Source organism: Elephas maximus, chromosome 20, assembly GCF_024166365.1.
Source record: "Elephas maximus indicus isolate mEleMax1 chromosome 20, mEleMax1 primary haplotype, whole genome shotgun sequence".
Taxonomy (NCBI): Eukaryota; Metazoa; Chordata; class Mammalia; order Proboscidea; family Elephantidae; genus Elephas; species Elephas maximus.
The window spans coordinates 72,142,689-72,157,963 of record NC_064838.1 but is presented as its reverse complement, the minus strand read 5'-3'; the positions used below and the strand labels follow the sequence as shown (position 1 = coordinate 72,157,963).

Below are 15,275 nucleotides of genomic sequence, written 5' to 3'. Positions count from 1 at the left end.
GTTTTTAAATTTGGAGAACTGGATTTATCTGTTTTATCTTTTGTTACTGCTGTTTTTGGTGTTATATCTTAGAATCCATTGTCGGAAACTGGATCCCAAAGCATGTTTTATTCTTACCATTTTAAGCTTTTAGTTCTGACATTTAGATCATTCATCTATTTTGAGTTAATTTTCATACATGGTGTGAGGTATGGGCCCAATGTCATTCTTTTGCATTCTTTTTCTCAACACCATTTATTGAAGACTATTCCCCAATTGAATACAATTGGCACCTTGTAAAAAAATCAGTTGACCGTAGAAAATGAATTTATTTCTGGGCTCCCAATTCTATTTAATTTGTTTATATCTTTGTCATTATACCAGTACCAAACTGTTTTGATTACTGTAGCTTTATACTAGTTTTTGAAACAGAGAAGTTTGAGTCCTCTTACTTTGTTTTTATTTTTCAGGGTTGCTTGGGCTATTCAGAGCCCCTTGCAGTTTCGTATGAATTGGAGGATTGACTTTTCCATTTCTGCCAAGAGACTGTTGGAATTTCTGTAAGGATTGCATTGAATCTGTTGATTGGTTTGAGTAGTATTGACATTTTAACAGTATTAAGAACGTGGAGTGTGTTTTCATTTATTGAGGTGTTTAATTTCTTTCCGCAATGTTTTATGGTGTTCAGTTAAAAGTCTTTGCCCTCCGTGGTTAAATTAATTCCTAGGTATTTTATTCTTTCAGATGTTTTTGGCTATGAAATAGTTTTCTTTTTTTTCCTTGCCTCTTTAATATAATTTTTTTTTTGTGGCTGAGAGTATATGCAGCAAAATATATACCAATTCAACACTTTCTGCAGGTACAATTTAGTGACATTAATTGCATTCTTTGAATTGTGCAACCATTCTCACCCTCCTTCTCTGAGATAATCCTCCCCCATAAGCATAAACCCTAAGACTCCTACATAATCTTTTGAATCGTGTTGTCAAGTTTGATTCCACATAAGTCTTCAAAGAACATAATGCTCAAGGCATTCTTTACTAGTTAAGCTAAAGTATTGTTTGGTTTTAAGAAGACTTCAGGGGATATTTTTGGTTTTAGGTTTAAACGTTATCTTAGGGTAGTAATTTCAGAAGTTTGTCCATCCCCCATGGCTCCACAAAGTCTGTAGTCTCTGAGAATTTAAAGTTGTGTTCTGCATTTTTCCCCCTTTTGATCAGAATTCTTCTGTAGAATCTTGGATCAAAATGTTCAGTAATGGTAGTCAGGCACCATCCAGTTCTTCTGGTTGCCTGGCAAATGAGAGAGTTGTTCATGGATGCAATTATCCACACATTCCATTTCCACCTCCTGTGCCTGACTCTCCTTCTTCTCTTTCTCCTGGCAAGTAGTTACCAGTTGTTGTGCCTTGGATGGCAGATTGCAAGCTTTGAAGACCCCAGGCACTACACAGCAAACAAGGAGGTAGAACAAAAACACTAAACACAGTATTAGGCCAGTTAACTTGGATGTACCATGAAACCATGACCCTAAACTTCTGAACCAAGGAACCAAATCCCAGGAGGTATTTGGTTGTACAGAAGCAGCCTTAGCAGCTCCTCTCTTTTTGTTGTTGTTTTGTTGTTTTTGTAAACATATCTGTTGCACAACTTTTGCCAATTCAGCTTTTTACAGGTATGCTTCTTAATGACAGCAGTTTGATTAATTGGCTGTGTAACCTTGACTTGAACGAATATAATTTTTCCATCACCATAACCCAAACCTTGGTTCCTTATAAGCAGTAACCCTCTTTTTTCCCCTGCTTCCTGCCCCAGTAGCCACTGAGAAACTTTGGTCTCTATACATTTGCCTTTTCTTATCTTTTTCTATAAGTGAGGTCATACAATATTTATCTTTTTTATGATCGACTTCTTTCACTCAGCGTAATGTCTTTAAGCTCCATCCATATTAAAGCATGTATCAAGACTTCATTTCTCTTACTGACTGAATGGTATTCCATTGTATGTATGCTCCACATTTTTGTTTATACATTCGTCTGTTGATGGGCATTTAGGTTGTTGTGGCTGTTCTAAATAGTGCTGCAATAAACATTGGTGTACAAGTCTCTCTTTGAGTCTCTGTTTTCAAGTCTTTGTGGTATATGCCTGGGAGTGGAGTTGCTGGGTTATCTGATAGTGTTTTTAGTGTTTTGAGGAACTGCTACATTGTTTTCCACAGTGGTCCGTACCATTTTGCATTCCACCAGCAATGGATAATGGTTCCAATTTCCCCACATCCTCGCCCTGCCCATATTTGTTACTTTGGTTTTTTTTTTTTAAGCCAACCTAAACAAACAAAAACTCGTTGCCTTCAAGTAGATTCCAACTCATTGCAGCGCTATAGGACAAAATAGAACTACCTCATAGGGTTTGCAAGGAGCAATTGATGGATTCAAACTGCTGACCTTTTGGTTAGCAGCAGAGCTCTTAACCATTATGCCACCAGCCTGGGAGAAGTGAAGTGCACCCTCACTGTGATTTTGATTTGCATCTCTTGATGACTAATGATGTTGAGTATTTTTTCACGTCTTTGTTGGCCATTTGAATGTGTTTTTTTTGGTGAAATGTCTATTCAAGTCCTTTGCCCATTTTTTGATTGGGTTTTCTTTTTGTTGTTAGGTTGTTGAGACTTTATATGTATTTTGGGTTTTAGATTCTTCTCGAATATATGGCTTCCGAAGATATTCTCCTGGTTGTTAGCTTGCCTTTTCACTTTTTGACAAAGTGTTTTGATGAACAGAAATCTTTTGTTTTTATGAGGTCCCATTTATCTATTTTACCTTTTGCTGTTTGTGCTTTTGGTATTGTATAGGTAATCCATTGTTCAAAACTAGGCCTGAAAGCATTGCCTCTGCATTTTCTTCTAACAATGTTATGGCTTTAGTTTTCACATTTAGGTTCTTACTCCATTTTGAATTTGTTTTTGTGTATGCTGTGAGGCATGGATCCTGTTTCATTTTTTGCATATGGAAATTCAATTTTCCTAACACCATTTGTAGAGGAGACTTTTCTTTCCATATCGAGTGGAACTTAGTTAGCACCCTTATAAAAATCAGTTGATCGCAGATGTGTGGATTTATTTCTGGACTCTCAGTTCTATCCCATTGATTTGTGTGTCTGTTGTTACACTAGTACCAGACCGTTCTGATTGCTGTAGCTGTATGATATGTTTTCTATTGGTCAAGTTTTGATGTCCTATCAAAGAAGAATGTCCACAATTATCTGAAAAGGCTGTTTTGTATGAGTGGAGATTTTCTGCATGTTTTTGAATGAAGACAGTTTATTTCAACACATTAAATGAAGAAATGGCTGTGAGACACCAACTTTTTTCTTTTAATTCAGACATTAAAGAGTTTTGCAAAAATGTGAAACTGTGCTACTGTTTTCACAAAATTCTTTTGAAGATAATTATTTTCATAGAAAATTTATTTATGTTAATAGGTAAATGATATTTTATTATGAAAAATATTTAAAAACAGTTTTTAAAAATGTTTAGTTTTAATTTGGAATACAGTAAACATTAGTAGATACAACCCACATGAGCAAACTTCTTTGAGGACCTCAGTAATCTATACATGTGGAAGGGTCCTCTTAACAACAATTTTTAAACCAGATAGTCTCCTAAGAGTTGTCCCTCAGATATTGTTGAACGTCAGTTTGTGTCTCTTGTTAGGCTGGTCTGCCATAGATTAGGCGATTGAATTGGGCTTTGGAAGAAAGTTTTGGCCTTTCATTTAAGACTTGAATATACTTTCAATATATAAAATATATGACAGAATTTAAATTGATGGTTACATTTTGACTTCATATGGCTAAAGAAAGTGTTACCTGCAGATCAAGTGAGTGGATAATTATATCTGGAAGAAAAAGGAAAAGAATTTCAGAAAATGATGAATAAAAAATACTGAACTGTGAACTACAAATAATTGTGGAACAAGCATTATCTTAAACTGTTGGCGTTGAGTGGATTCTGCCTCACAGCGACCCTAAGCATTATCTTAATGGGAATCTTAATTAGACAAAGAAGATTAGGTTTAGTAAATACCTTTAATGAAAGAGATTGCAAAGTATAAGAGAGGGGGTACAATAGGATTATTTTAATTACTGATAACACGACAGATTTACCCACCCATAAAGAAATAGAAATAATAGTTTATTTGTTTCTATGAACTAACTCTGTGTTTGAGTAAATTGTTGGTAGGTACTATGAAAGTTAATTGTGGGGAACATTTATGAGAACCTTACTGAAGGTAATTTAGAGAAGAGACTTCACAGATTTTTTTCTTTATCTGAATAAAATTAATCAGGATTACCTTGACGTACGGAGTCCTGATGGTGCAATGGTTAAGGACTCAGCTGCTACCTAAAAGCAATGAACAATCTGAAAAGGAAATTTAGAAAACAATTCCATTTTCAGTGACATCTTAAATAATACAATACCAAGGAATTAATTTAACCAGGAAGGTGAAAAGAGTGTACACTGAAAACTATAGAAAAACATCACTGAAAGAAATTAAAGAAGATCTGAATAAAGGGAGAGACACTTCTTGGATTTGAAGGCTTAGTATTGTTAAGATAGAAATACTACCCGAAGTGACGTAAAGATTCAACATGATTCCTATCAAAATGCCAGTAGTCTTTATTGCAGAAGTAGAAAAGCGAATCCTCAAATTCATATGGAATTGCAATCTTGAAAAAGAACAACAAAGTAGGAGGACTCACACTTCTATTTCAAAGGGTATTATAAAGCTATAGTAATCCAAACAGTCTGGTACCAGTATACAGATAGAGATATAGACCAACCGGGTAGAATTGGGAGTCCAGAAATAAATGCATGTATCTGTGGGCAACTGATGTTGAACTAGGGTGCCAAGTCCCTTCAGTGGGGGAAAAAATAGTCTCGTAAGCAAATGATGCTGGGACCGTTGGATCTCTCTATGGACACGAATGAAGTTTGACTCATATCTCATACCATATATAAAGATTAAATCAAAATGGATCAATGACTAAGTGTAAAAACTAAAACCATGAAACTCTTAGAATAGGGGTAATGTTTCAGGACCTAGTTTTTGACAGTGGGTTCTTACATATGACGCCAAAAGCATGAACAATAAAAGATAAAATAGATAAATTGGACTTCATCAAAATTAAAAGCTTCTGTGCATCAGAGAAATTTATCAAGGAAGTGAAGAAACAACCTACAGAATGGGAGAAAATATTTGGGAAGCATGTAACATCCAGAATATATATTAAGGCACAGTGGTTAAGAGCTAAGGCTACTAACCAAAAGTCCGGCCATTCGAATCCACCAGTTGCTCTTTGGAAACCCTGTGGGGCAGTTCTCCTTTGTCCTATAGAATCGCTATCAGTCAGAATCAAATTGATGGCAACGGGTTTGGGTTTTATCAGTGGTGACTCAGTGGTAAAGTTCTCAACCTCGATGTGGGAGACCCCTGTCTGTCAGTGGAGATTTGCTGAATATGATGCCGAATAGGTTTCCGTGGAGCTTCCAGACTAAGATGAACTAAGTAGAGAGGCCGGTGGCAATCTTCTGAAAAATCAGCTAATGAAAACCCTGTGGATCACAGTGGTCCATTCTGCAACCGATCATGTGAGTGGTTTAGGACTAGGCAGTATTTCATTCCGTTGTGCATGGGGTCTCCATGAATCAGAGGCGGACTCAACAACAGCTAACAGCAAGAACAACAGCAACAACTCAACAACAAAAAGACGAAGGACTCAGTTAAAAAATGGGCAAAGGCCTTGACTAGACATTTCATCAAAGAACTATCCAAATGGGCAATAAGCATATGAAAAGATGCTCAAAGGCCATTAGTCATGGTTGTTAGTGGCCATTGAGTCAAGTTGCTAGCATTCCACACTGACTTAGGGAGACCTCATCCACAACAGAATGAAATGCTGCCTGGTCTTGTGCCATCCCATCCCCATGATGAGTTGCAGATCGGCAGGCTTTTCTTCCTAGTCCATCTTAGTTGGGAAGCTCCACTGAAATGTATTCAGCATCATAGCAACACACAAGCCTCCGCTGACAGACAGGCGGTAGCTACACATGAGGTGCATTGGCCTGGAATCAAACCTGCGTCTCCTGCATGGAGGGCAAGAATTCTACCCCTGAACTGGCACTGCCCCCTTGTAATGTTTCATAGCGTCTTCAAATTTCGTGTCCTTGAAATTAAATTTATCATCTTCCTTTCCCCCAAAATTCTGTTACTCCCTGTGTTTCCCTCGTTGGTGAATGGTGCTATCTATCATCTGTTCAGTTCCAGAAGTCATAAATTCAAAAGTCATTCTTAACTCCTCCTTCCATCACCCTCCCATAGTCACTTGATTACTAAGTTCTGTTGATTCTGTCTTAATATCCTAGAAATCGTTCTGCTTCTTTCATCCCTTCTGTGGTTCAGGTTCTTATTTGAACCATTGACTACTGCATCAGCCTCTTAATTGCCTTTCTGGACTTTAGGCTGACTCTTTGAATTTTCTTGTTAGTGTATTCAATTATTAATATTTCTAAGATACAAATTTGAATAGTCACACCCCTGGTTAAAATTTTCAATTATTGGCCATCACCTTCATGATAATAGTGGCATTAAATATAGCTGAGTGCATTACTTATTGCGGTGCAGTGAATTAATATGGCTCTTGTAGCCATGGTCTTTGTAACTCCCACCAAATGACTGGGTGAGACTATGCGCATGAGGTGCTGGTGGCCCACCAAAGGGATTGGTAAGTTTGCTAATAATATAAATAAGGTGCATGGCACCTTGTGGGGTTACAACCATGCAGATAGGTGTATGCAGCCCTAATGAGGGGATTGGTCAGTTTTTCCATCTGACTAGGCTTAAAATGAGCAATCCCAGAGGTGGGAAGAGAGGATTTCAATGCCACCAAGAAAGAAGAGTCAAGAGTGGAGTGCATCTTTTGGACCCGGGATCCTTGTGCTGAGATCCTCCTAGATCCAGGAGACAGAGAGCTGTGACACCAGAGATGGTGAGAAACAGCCGCAGAGAAATGGTGGCAGCAGAGGCAGCCAGCAGAACCAGGAGACTGGCAGGAGACAGCGAGGTGGGCTTCCTAAGCCACAGAGCGAGAGAGTTGGCAGAGTGGGGTGCCTCCGGGTACATACCGGCAGAGCTAAAAGAGCTTTGTAACACTTACCTGAGCAGGGCAGAGGCCAAGGGGCCAGAGAAAGATGTGCCTGCAAAGACACTGAGAAGAGGCTGTCCTGATCAAAGAACGCTATCCTGAGCATTCCCGAACCTGAATTGTAACCTGTTACTTCCCTAATAAACTCCATAATTATGAGTATTGTCTGTGAGTTCTTTGTGGCCATTGCAACAAATTATTAAACCCAGCAGTGGAGTAGAGAGTGCCTTGGGAGGGACAGTTGGTGTCATAATTGGTAAAAAGGTTGAAAGGTGGAGGCATGTCTGACTCCTGCCTGTGTAAGAACCAGCATGGGCTGTTGATTTTGATTTCTCCTTCTCGTATGTGAAATTAGAGGAGGTCAGATGCCCCGCCGTGCCATTTTTACACTTGTGTTGTCTGATTTTATTCTTTGAACAGTCCTTTGCTACTTTCCTGGTTGCACTGATGAGGAAATTGAGACCTAGATTTAAACCCAGGACTGTCTGTTTTTAAAATTTATGCTCTTAGGCTCTTCCTTATGCTACTTATGTAGGACCTTCCAGACCCCTTGTGTTGTGGCTCTTACCCACTTCTCTAGTGTCTACTTGACATTTTTTAAGGTAACTTCCTTGAGGGCAGAGATCATATCCCACACCAAGCATTTTCTTAAAACATAGTAGGCACTTGGCAAATGTTTGTTAAATGAGTGTTAAGCAGGGATGAATAGCAGGGGACAGTGAGACTAGCCCAGTGTAGAAAGACATGAAAGAGACATCTGAAGAAAAGGATTCCTCTGGCTGACCATGTTCATAAACGGTCAGACTTTGGGTTAAAGCAAAATAGTGAGAGGTAACGGAATGAGGGAAGTGAAATCCAGAAAGGGTGATTAAAAGAGAGAAACTTTGTTTTTGACTTGAATGAATTGTGTTCTAGGGTTGTAAGAACCTGAAAATGAAGCATCTAAATACCTTTTTATGTTTTTAGGACTTGTGGAATTAAAGAGAGAGCTGCCTGAAAACTAGAGACAGAGAAGTGTATTTTTTAGAAAGGGGAAGAAGGAAGACTGTAGAGCTTGATATGGCCCTCAGGTGAGAGTCTAGAATAAATTACTTAAAGGATAAATTGTTTCCAGGAGAGGTGAAGCACTAATCATTAGGAAATAGCCTGAATTCATTAAGAAATTAACAAAACAGCTGAGCCTTCTTTTTTGCACATGGAGCCTGTTGTTTTCAGTCCATTGGGTGAGATGTAAGGTGTACTCATCAAAAGCACAGATGGCACAGATCATGGGACGGAGAGGCTGTTAGCTAGGATGGGCTAGATTCTGCTGTAGTAATAACCTCAAATTTTGGTGGTTAAAAACAAAAGAGATTTATTTTTTATTTAATATATTTTTGGTGATTCCAATTCAATAGGTTTCACACATATTTGTTAATGACATTGGTTACATTCCTTTTTTTCCCCCTATTGTTGCATAAGGTGTATTTGTTTTTACAAAAGTAGGATAACTGTAACAACACTGATCTACCATGCCTGATATGGTCAGTGTGCCCCATCCGTATTTCCTGGGACCACAATATCATTTTTAAAATTTTATATTATTGTTGAGAATATGTACAGCAAAACATACACCAATTCACCACAATTCAGTAACATCGATTACATTCTTCGAGTTGTGTAACTATTCTCACTCTCCTTTTCGTTTCTAAGTTGTTCCTCCCACGTTAACATAAACTCACTGCCCCCTAAAGTTCCTACCTGATGTTTTGAGTTGCTGTTGTTACTTTGATCCCATATAGTCCTTCAAAGAGCACAGTGCTCAAAACACATTTTTTACTAGTTAGACTAGACTATTGTTTAGTTTTAGGAAGACTTCAGGAGATTTTTTGGTTTAAGGTTTAAAGATTATCTCAGAGCATTAGTTTCAGGGATTCATTCAGCCTCCATTGCTCCAGAAAGTCTGGATTCCATGAGAACTTTAAATTCTTTTCTGCATTTACCCTGTTTTGATCAGGATTGTTCTATAGACTCTGCTCAAAATGTTCAGCCATAGTAGCTGGGCACCATCCAGTTCTTACGATTTCATGGAGACCTAAAAAAAAAAAAAAACCCTGCTGCCCTCAAGTCTATTCTGACTGATAGCAACCCTGTAGGACAAAGTAGAACTGCCTCATAAGATTTCCAAGGAGTGGCTGGCAGATTTCAATTGCCAGCCTTTTTGGTTAGCAGCTAAGCTCTTAACCACTGCCCCACCAGTTGTTCATGGAGGCAGTTAGCAACATATTCCATATCTCCTCCTGTTCCTTATTCTACTTCTTCCTCTGTTGCTCCAGGTGAATAGAGACCAGTTGTGTGCCTTGGATGACCACTTGCAAGCTTTTAAGAACCCAGGCACTCTGCAAGGAACCAGGAGGTAGAAGAGAAGCACTAAACATGTTATTAGGCCACTTAACTGGGATGTCATGTGAAACTGCGACTCATGATGACCCAGTATATGCAGAGTAAAACTTCTCCACAGGGTTTTCAAGGCTGTGACCTTTCTGAAGCAGATCACCAGGCCTATCCTTCGAGGTACCTCTAAGTGGGTTCAAACTGCCAATCTTTCAGCTAGCAGTCAAGGACTTAATCGTTTGCATCACCCAGGGACTCCTGAGACATTGTACCCTCTGTTTTTAATGACCTCAGGAGATGGTGAATTTTACCTCTCTGGGTAATCTCTCTGGAATAAACCAGAATTTTTTTTTTATCTTTAGCTTTAAGGCCGTAGAACCCACCATACATTGGGCCACCTCACAGGAAACTGATGCAAGAGAACAGGAGACATTCAATGAGAGTTTTCTTTCTTGGTGTTTCAGGAGAACTAGAAAGAATCACAGCCTTTCCTTAATGTTGATGTATTTATTGAGGAGGAAAGAAATTATGTAACAGGGAAGTGTGGGGCACTGTTTGAGAACTTGGTCTTATCTGGCTAGTTATGGAACATTCTTATGCCTTGTTGTTTAAGGATTTCTTTTTTATTTTTCAGGATTTGTTTTCAGGAGGACAGGAGGAAAGGAAGACATCTCAGGATCCCATTTCGAGGGTCTTTTGGCTACATATTCACTGTCAGAACATTTTCTCCAAGAGTCCTGGGCCAGACACCTGGATTTCCAGATGGGTTTTGTAGTCAAGGAGATTTTAGAGAGGGGAGGTGTTTCAGTTACGTAGAAAAGTTCAGTTATCTAAAGAATTTATTTTATAAAATACCACAAAACTTTGTGACTTAAAACAACAGCAATTTATTATTTTTCATGATTTTGTGGACTGACTAGTATCGACTGAGTGGTTTTGTTCCACATGGTATAGCTGAGGTCACTCATGGGCTACATTTGGCTGGAAGCCTGGCTTGGACTAGGACATGTAAGATGGCCTCTCATCCTCTAATACCTCTCACCATTCGGTAATCTAGCCCAAGTTTCTTCATACCATGGCATTTAGCTTCCACGAAGGAACATTTCAAGAGGACAAGCCCCAATATGCAAGCACTAACGAAGCCTCTGCTGGCATCATTTTGCTAATGTCTCATTGGCCAAAGCAAGTCACATGATCAAGTCCAGAGTCAGTGTGGGAGGGGGCTACACAAGGGTGCAAACACCAGGAGGTTTTGTTCACTGGAGACCACCACTATAACAATTTACCACAAGTGAGCAGGGCAGTTTTGCACACTGGGTCTCCTCAGTTGTCAGTGCTTAGGTATGGATGCGTAACCTAAGATCTGGTCCTTGACTTTGCAATTCCAGAAACTCTGTGTGATTAGGGGTTCATGCTTAGCCCCATGCCTTTATCTGAAATTGTCTCTCATCATCACTCGAAGATGTGAATTTAGGTTGTCGTAGTTTTATCTCAAGACTCTGTCTTCTTGGCCACAGGTGGTTGAACCAGAGTGGACACCTGACCTATGACTCTGTTGGCTGAGCTGGCCCAATTGGACTTTCTCCTATGACTTTGGAATGGGAATACTGAGAGACTAAGACCCAAACTGGTGAAGAGATTATAGAAGATCTCCTAGATACTCTAAAATAAGTTTGGAAGAATATCTAAACTCCTGAGATGACTAGAAAATGAGACTGCTAAACCATAGTTATTAAGAGATTGGCTGCTAACCAAAAGGTTGGCAGTTTGAATCCACCAGCTGCTTCTTGGAGACCCTATGGGCAGTTCTACTTTGTCCTATAGGGTCGCTATGAGTTGGAATCAACTTGATGGCAACAGGTATTCACTTTCACTAGTGGATATATGTTTTTGCTCATTATGCTCCATGACAATATCTAGCTGCAAGGGAGGCTGGGAAATGTAATCTCTAGCTGAGTAGCCATGCACCCAACTACTATGGAAGAAGGAGAAAATGTATTTTAGTGAACACTTAGCTGCTGCCTCCTTCCCCCCAACCCCTTCCCCACACAACATAGTGTTCAATTCATGGTTACCTTTCAGAAGGGAGAAAGACAAGAGTGTATTTAGAGGGAGTAAACAGGATGATGAAGGCCTCAAAATCAGGTCATAAGCAGATTGGTTGAAAACTTGGGGATTGTTATATTGAATATTTAGAAAATGAAATGGCTGCCTTTGAATGTTGTACGTGCAAAAAGAGATAAAGGTTATTCTCTAAAGGCTCCAGGAGTAAATATAATAAGAGGAAGCTAACCAGTAACCAGTTGCCATCAAGTCAGTTCGTGACTCATGGCTCAGAGAAATGTATTTATGTTCACTAAAAGAAAAGAAGATTCTAGCAGAGTTGTCCAGAATGATTTACACCTCAGGTACATTGTGAACTAGAAGAGACCAAAAAAAAAAAAAAAAAAAATCATTTATTGAGTACCTATTATGTGCTCAGCACTATTGAGGCACTTTCACAGATTTGTTGCTTCCAACTCTGAGAGTCTGTTGCAACTCCACATACTTTTCTCCAAACCCTATTTTTTGTGACTTACTGACAAGCCTGCAAAGAACATACATGAGTTAAATTTGTGGGGTAGAACATCCTATGGGGGGAGACCCTGGAGGGTGTTGTGTATGTTCAATGTTGTGGGTTCTGTGGTGGATGGAGAAAGTTGGCCAGGGTGGGGAAAGAAGTTATTTTCTGATTCTCAGCAGAAACCTGAGATCTTCCAGAAGGGGTTATATCGTCCTGACCAGCATAACTTTGTGGTGGCCCTCATGTCTGCCGTGTTACCACATTGGTGAGCCTAGAGAATGCTGCCAAGAAGTGTGAGAGGGCTGCTCTGAAAGCTCAAATGTCCGGTGTCTTCCACACACCTTTTGTAGGTACTAGTGGGAGACAAGATGCCTTTCCTGATATGAGTTCCGGGTTCTTTACTGGAGTGCTTTGTTATTCCTTGTACTTCTGAATCCAAAGTTCTAAGGGAACGGAGGGGCCCCCAAATCTGCAATTCACATAAACAAATTAAAGGGACAGAGTAATAGGAAATGGGCCAGGGCGCAGAAACAAAGACATTCCCCAGAACAATGGGGCAGGGTATCAGAAACTAGCCCACAAACTTCTTTAAAGTTGTCTCTCAGAAGCAACCGGATGAAATGAGCCCCAGAAACATGCGTAGAACATCCACCTGTGACCGCTGTGTGACCTTTCACCAGGGGCAGTGAAGGGCTGCAGCCGCAGCTGGGGAATCAAACTCAGGGAGTGAGAGACTGCACAGGCATGACAGCCCATAAGTCCTACTATGAATCCCAGAGGCCTATGGGACAGGAGCCATCTTAGAAAGCAGCTGCACGTGCACCTTAGGTAGCCTATCCCCACCCAAAACGGGCTAGTTGCTGGAAAATCCCGCCTATGCCCCTGAATAAACATGAATCTTTTTTCCGCTCAAGTATTTTTTTTAAATAATTTTTATTGTGCTTTAAGTGAAAGTTTACAAATCAAGTCAGTCTTTCACATGTAAGCTTATATACACCTTACTCCATACTCCCACTTACTGTCCCCGAGTCAGCTCACTCCCTCCTTCCAGTCTCTCCTTTCGTGATGGTTTTGCCAGTTTCTAACCCTCTCTACCCTCCTATCTCCCCTCCAGACAGGAGATGCCATCACAGTCTCAAGTGTCCACCTGATACAAGTAGCTCACTCTTCATCAGCATCTCTCTCCAACCCATTGTCCAGTCACTTCCATGTCTGATGAGTTGTCTTCAGGAATGGTTCCTGTCCTGGGCCAACAGAAGGTTTGAGGACCATGACTGCCGGGATTCTTCTAGTCTCAGGCCATTAAGTCTGGTCCTTTTATGAGAATTTGGGGTCTGCATCCCACTGTTCTTGTGCTCCCTCAGGGGTTCTCTGTTGTGCTCCCTGTCAGGGCAGTCATCGGTTGTGGCCGGGCACCATCTAGTTCTTCAGGCCTCAGGATGATGTAAGTCTCTGGTTCATGTGGCCCTTTCTGTCTCTTGGGCGCGTAGTTATTGTGTGACCTTGGTGTTTCTTCATTCTCCTTTGATCCAGGTGGGTTGAGACCAATTGATGCATCTTAGATGGCTGCTTGTTAGCATTTAAGACCCCAGATGCCACATTTCAAAGTGGGATGCAGAATGTTTTCATAATAGAATTATTTTGCCAATTGACTAGAAGTCCCCTTAAGCCATAGTCCCCAAACCTCCCCCCCCACCTTGCTCCGCTGACCTTCGAAGCATTCAGTTTATCCTGGAAACTTCTTTGCTTTTGGTCCAGTCCAGTTGCCGCTCAAGTATTTTTAAAAACCCTTGCAAGTCCTTCGTTCCGTGAGATGGGGGTAAGCGTTGCCTAGGCCTTCCTTATCTCTGCTTGCAAGCCTCTTCAATAAAGCTTTGCTGGTGTGCCTTACCTACTCATTCTTGACCAGCGAGAGGCAAGAACCTTATTTAATTAAAGGCATAGAGACTCTGGCGACAGTTCTGAATATCCTAAATATTTCTACTTGTTTCTCTTTAATTGAACACTCACCTCGGTCAATCCTAAGCTCTAATGTTATGCTGGTCTACCAGTGTGGACACTAAGTGACAAAGTTTTAGGAAGAGACCCTAAAACTTTAAACCTCCTTGAAGCTTGTGATAAACTTTAGTGTTTATGTGTCCACAAGTAAGAATTTCCACACTTCCCTGGGAAGTTGGGGTAGAGCTAAGAGATTGAACTAGAAATGTATTTGGACATAAAAATATTTTAGTCAAGCTGTGAAGAAGCTGCACAGGGGATGATTTGAGGCCCCTGGAGCCATCAAGTAGCATGATTGACAATACTGTTTGGAGAACAAGGATGTCCTGGGGGAACAGTTTCTCACACTTACCCACACTCCACCTTCCAGCCCTGTCTCTGTGTCTTTTAAATCTAGTACCTCAGATTTGGTTAGATGATAATAGATGCTTGTCATGCCCAAGTGAAAGGTTCCAAAGGGAGGTTGGAAGGGTCTTATAACCGAGAGGAAGAAAGAGGATGTTTACAATCCAGTTGAACTTACCCATCTAAAGAGCTTTAGCCAGCTTCCTCCCAGTTTGCCTAATGGAAAGCACACTTCATCACAGCAGGTGACAATTTTTTCCCAAAAAAACACAGAAGGTGGACTCAAATGAGAAAGGCATGTTCTTTCAATTGACTTCCTAAGACCCTCTAACCTTTTGTCTTTAGCCTACTTATAATAAGTGCTATCAAATTAGCCAAGAATGACTGAGCATCCAAGAGTAGGGGCCTGTCCAAAGAAATTAGTGCTTATGGCAATTAGTTTTAAATTGCTGAATGATCTCTCACAGCTGGCAATGGAAACTTCGATGGCCAATAGAAACTGCCCATTAGAGCCCCTCCTCAAGCAGCACTCAGGGTACACACTCTACTTGCCATACCTTAGTTACACCTCTGTCAAGAGGAGTGAAACCAAAGAGATTGTGGGTGGGTATGATATCATTTCTCCTCATAAGGATTATTTCCTTGTTCTAGATTGCAAAAAGTGAGATTATTATGTTAAAAGATACGAACATTGTGAAGGACCTTGATACATGTTGCTGAACTGCCTTCTTGAAAAGTAGTACCAGATCATGACACTGAACTCAAGTTCCTTATAGACCCACTGCTGTCTTTGGACAATTTCTCATCTTATAGAA

At 40.2% G+C, this 15,275-nt stretch overlaps 1 protein-coding gene across 19 annotated transcripts in view; it reads left to right on the top strand.

Annotated features, from left to right (window-relative positions):
* LOC126063604 (ral guanine nucleotide dissociation stimulator-like) overlaps positions 1-15,275 on the top strand; it is a 57,771-nt gene that overhangs the window by 26,498 nt on the left and 15,998 nt on the right. For 7 of the 19 annotated variants that reach the window (XM_049862033.1, XM_049862027.1, XM_049862024.1 and 4 more), the window contains 2 exons: positions 450-539; positions 8,148-11,414. The exons of 1 other annotated variant lie outside the window; for it this stretch is intronic. The gene's annotated coding sequence lies outside the window, so the exon portion shown is untranslated. 11 more of the 19 variants (XM_049862028.1, XM_049862026.1, XM_049862017.1 and 8 more) reach the window with 8 other exon arrangements.